The sequence below is a fragment of the Sinocyclocheilus anshuiensis genome, unplaced genomic scaffold (genome assembly GCF_001515605.1).
Source record: "Sinocyclocheilus anshuiensis isolate Anshui unplaced genomic scaffold, SAMN03320099.WGS_v1.1 scaffold2950, whole genome shotgun sequence".
In the NCBI taxonomy this organism is placed as follows: Eukaryota; Metazoa; Chordata; class Actinopteri; order Cypriniformes; family Cyprinidae; genus Sinocyclocheilus; species Sinocyclocheilus anshuiensis.
The window spans coordinates 1-5,197 of NW_015542558.1; the positions used below are offsets into that span (position 1 = coordinate 1).

Sequence of the window (5,197 nt, forward strand, 5' to 3'; positions counted from 1 at the left end):
GGTGTGTATGAATGATGGTAGAGCTACTAGAATTGATTTGGCTCAATTCTAGTAGCTCTACCATCATTCAAAAATGGAAAGCAGAAACTTTCAATTACCAGACAGGCCTGGTGGCCTCACATACCCTGAACTGTTTTAAACAAATCACAAACAGTGATAACTAACTTGGTCTGGAGACTCGTGTCTTTGATCTCCTTCAGCACTTCCACTGTCCTCGGATGGCACTGGATATGGGGATGATTCTGGCTGGTGCTTTTACAGAAAGACAGAAAATGTTGGCATTACAAGGTAGGAAGTCGTACATGAAACAGATGTCAGTACCAAAAAGGTTGACTAACTGCTTCAGAAGACTTGCGTCTTTCATCTCCTGCAGTTCTTCCACTGTCCTCGGATGGCACTGGATATGGGGACGATTCTGGCTGGTGCTTTTACATAAAGACAGAAAATGTTGGCATTACAAGGTAGGAAGTCGTACATGAAAAAGATGTCAGTACCAAAAAGGTTGACTAACTGGTTCAGAAGACTTGCATCTTTCATCTCCTTCAGCACTTCCACTGTCCTTGGATGGCACTGGAGATGGGGACCATTCTGGCTGGTGCTTTTACAGAAAGACAGAAAATGCTGGCATTACAAGGTAGGAAGTCGTACATGAAACAGATGTCAGTACCAAAAAGGTTGACTAACTGGTTCAGAAGACTTGCGTCTTTCATCTCCTGCAGCACTCCCACTGTCCTCGGATGGGACTGGATATGGGGATGATTCTGGCTGGTGCTTTTACAGAAAGACAGAAAATGTTGGCATTACAAGGTAGGAAGTCGTACATGAAACAGATGTCAGTACCAAAAAGGTTGACTAACTGGTTCAAAAGACTTGCGTCTTTCATCTCCTGCAGCACTTCCACTGTCCTCGGATGGCAATGGATATGGGGACGATTCTGGCTGGTGCTTTTACAGAAAGACAGAAAATGCTGACATTAAAAGGTAGGAAGTCGTACATGAAACAGATGTCAGTACGAAAAAGGTTGACTAACTGGTTCAAAAGACTTGCGTCTTTCATCTCCTGCAGCACTTCCACTGTCCTCGGATGGCAATGGATATGGGGACGATTCTGGCTGGTGCTTTTACAGAAAGACAGAAAATGCTGGCATTACAAGGTACACAGCAAAATCACTGGTGTAGAATTTTCAGGGACGGTGTAAAATTAACAGTGTTGACATTGTTTTAACACTACATGGTGATAAAATAACACTGCTGTTGTTATTTGTAAGCCAGTGTCAGTGTGAAATTTAAGTGTATTTTCAAATTTCACCCAAAGCGGCGTAAAAAGCCACGCCTCCACTTAACGCTAGGCCACCAGTCTGTGTCCGCCATTTTCTTTTACTTGAAGCCGAAGCCGAAGAAAAAGCAGGTAAATCAGATTCTCACACGATATAGCTAAATTAAATTGTTATTTTTATATCTACGGAGCCTTTGATCAATTCGTTCCCTTGTTAAGATAAATCGGGGCCATGTTGTACAAATTTGATACCTCAGTAATTCAGATCATGGACGCGGTTTAAACTAAATCACGTGTCCGTGATTTACCTAAAATGAAGGAGCGTATTAATAAATCGTGAGTTCATAAAACAAATTCCTAAATCGTGGCCACGACATTTAGGTTTCCCCCTCTACATTGCGCCTTCTACACGTTAAAAACCACACAGTTGGTCATGAGCAAAACAGGCAAGTTAATGTTTGTCACTGTACAAACGCTGAGTTGTATAAAAAGATAAAATATCAAGGACAGGAGGAGAATTTACAGGGGATAAAAACTATTGAAAGTATTAAGGCCTAATAGGCGGACATTTTTATTTTTATATCTACGGAGCCTTTAATCAATTCGTTCCCTTGTTACGTTAAATCGGGGCTATGTTGTACAAATTTGATACCTCAGTAATTCAGATCATGGACGCGGTTTAAACTAACTGTTAGGGCACTAACGTTAATTACGTGTCTGTGATTTACCTAAAATGAAGGAGCGTATTAATAAATCGTGAATTCATAAAACAAATTCCTAAATCGTGGCCACGACATTTAGGTTTCCCCCTCTATATTGCGCCTTTTACACGTTAAAAACCACACAGTTGGTCATGAGCAAAACACGCAAGTTAATGTTTGTAACTGTACAAACGCTCAGTTGTATAAAAAGATAAAATATCAAGGACAGGAGGAGAATTTACAGGAGATAAAAACTATTGAAAGAATTAAGGCCTAATAGGCGGATGAAGCCGTGACGCACTCTAAATTGGCGGTCGCACACCTGACGAGAAGCGCCGCGCGCGCCATGTCACACGAATGTTTCAGCTAGTCGTTAGGTGAGTTACTGGCTTAAAATCTACCCTCGTCGAACAGTTTAAGGTGTTTTTATTTGACCATGTAAGTTGCCGTTTTATTAAATATTGTCTGTGGAAGATCGTATAAACGCGCTGCATAATGCTAGATTAACAAAACTAAGTTCTATTTTGAGGGGTGCTGCAGGCCTGGCTTTTTTTATTGACGTAAACATGAGAAATATCACCAAAACAACACTTTATCAGGACAAAAACATCACTCAGTTTAATCATTTGTAAGCGAAACTTGCTTGGTTGGTTTAAAAATTTTATTTTACGAGTTAACGTTAGATGTAACGTTAGCGGTGTGTGTGTGTGTTTGTTTTAGTTTTTTATATTGGTGTCATCTAGATGACTGTTTGACATACTATGGCAAACACTTGGCAAAACCCCTAAGATATGTGCTAGCTTGGTTAAAAAAAAAGTACACAGACTGTCTGTGATTATCCTAATAGTGAGAGTGTTTCATTCTGAAGAAATGCTGGTTCAAGTGGAGTGTAAAGGTAACCCGAAAGGATCCGAATACCAGTGAAAAATGACTGAAGGTAAGTTTTTCACATTTAGAGTAATTTTAAGTTCATTATGACAGTGTTATTCACTTTGAAATCAATGATTCTTAATCATATTAAAAAGTATTAGTCATAATATATCTACATTTTTTTGTATTAGATATTCAGTGTATTATAAATAAACTTAATCCCAAATAATATTCTGATCACACTAAAGTGGTGTTTTATTAAATTTTTTAGCATATAGTAATGTTAAATCTTTGTATCTTTCAATACATTTGACTTTAATTCTATCCTACTGATCTGTATAGTTATTTATTTTATTGTATTAGATTATTTTTTTTTTTTTTTTTAATTTTGTAGAAACAACCAAATATTAACAAAAGTGCTATTAAAAGCACCAAAAGTGCTATTATAAATCAGTATTTTGAACACTCATCATTGTTATATTCAAATTACACTGGTGTTGATCTTAAAAGGAGAGTGTTAAAAATTAACACTGTAATTGAATACTAACACTGGTGTAGTGCAGAAACAACAATGAATAGTGTTGAATAGGTTTAACAATTAACAATAATGAGTGTTGAATTTACACGCAAAGGGTGTCAGAAGTTAACACTATCAAAAGTGTAACATTTACACTCTGTAGTGTGGACACATATAGACACTTTGCTGGTGTTAAATTCGACACTGTGGGTGTTCTTTTTACACCAGTGATTTTGCTGTGTAGGAAGTCGTACATGAAACAGATGTCAATACCAAAAAGGTTGACTAACTAGTTCAGAAGACTTGCATCTTTCATCTCCTGCAGCACTTCCACTGTCCTCGGATGGGACTGGAGATGGAAACGATTCTGGCTGGTGCTTTTACAAAGTATATAACCGTAATGCTTCAAGTTAATCTCAAAGTTAAAATGTAGGAAATGAACAAAAAGGACATATAGGTCAAGCTGTGACTATGTCTATGAATCTGAAAATTATATAATTTCACTAGTAAATATATAAGACTGCATGTAACTTTGATAAATTTTGTAACCTTAACAGATGGTGTAAAACACAATATAACAACTATCACTGTTGACATCAACAAGAGAAATTTATATGAACATACATATTTACACATAAAACTGTGTGTGTGTGTGTGTGTGTGTGTGTTGTAATTGTATTTTAATTGTTATTTTCATAACTATTTGTGTCAGGAGTCTGGTTTTGAAAGCCTGTTAGTGAAACAAAGAAGTGCTCACCTTACGAAATGCACTTAGCAGTCTATAGCGATTGTTTTTAGTGTTTGGAATGGTAAGTGCACTTTATACCTGTCCCCAAAAGCCGTCTTTATGTGTGACATTATCATCAAAGTTGATGAAATTTTTTTTCAGGAATTCAACTGACTCCACAATTTCCTCGACTGATACATGTTTGGTTTTGTTCTATAGAGAAAAAAATCCATTAATACAATTAAAAACATAGTTGTTGGACATAGTTATTGAACTGCATTTTCATGGATGGATGGTACGCTAAAATTACTCACCCCAAACACCCTGAATGAGTGCACTCTGCGGAAAAATCCAAAGGGACAGTCATTACGATGACAACTTACATGTTCCTGCTTTAGGCCTATATAGTGCTCAAAACATAACCATGAAATCATTTTTCAAAGTTATCATCACCATGATTATTTTTACATGATAGCGTCAACGAGCAGTTTCAGCAATTGATTGATCTTAGGAGTGGCCTAGTAAAACGTGTTTAATGAATAATAAAGTATTGCATTACATAACTCAGACCTCACAGGAAAACGGTATATATAAATATATAGAAATGGTTGAATAGTGCTACTTAATTGGTTGTTCATGCATTTTGCTAATGGTGGGTAGCAAACACTTGTCACTGTAGACATAAGTAATGTTGCTTAAATGCCCAAACAAAATATAGCTATTTAAAGCAGAGGGACTCTAATATGTAAAAAAAAGTTGCGGTCACCCTTGCTCTTTTTTCGACATCCTTCCAGTCCTCGTGCAAACCTACGATTTTTAGGTGTTTATCCTGATGCAGCAATATTGTCGTGAAATTTTAATCGTACTGTAGTGGGCGTTGATGCCCTCATGATGGATGGCTGTTTAGGTCTCACAAGTGCCTGACAGGAACTTATTAACGTTACAATTTTGCGCTTTCGGAAATTTGTTTCCATTATGTTTGACACTATAATCAATATAAATATTTCATAATATTGTTCATTTCCAAAACAGGAACTTTTACAATTTTGCGCTTTCGGAAATTTGTTTCCATTATGTTTGACACTATAATCAATATAAAATATAAAT

At 36.7% G+C, this 5,197-nt stretch overlaps 1 long non-coding RNA gene across 1 annotated transcript; it reads right to left on the reverse strand.

Moving 5' to 3' along the window:
• Positions 1 to 3,679: 3,679 nt before the first annotated feature.
• On the reverse strand, positions 3,680 to 4,452 carry LOC107694373 (uncharacterized). The gene is made up of 3 exons (XR_001634862.1): positions 4,405 to 4,452; positions 4,121 to 4,303; positions 3,680 to 3,740 (listed from the first exon to the last, which is right to left on the reverse strand). It is a non-coding gene; the product is annotated as an uncharacterized LOC107694373 (long non-coding RNA).
• Between the last annotated feature and the right edge of the window lie 745 nt (positions 4,453 to 5,197).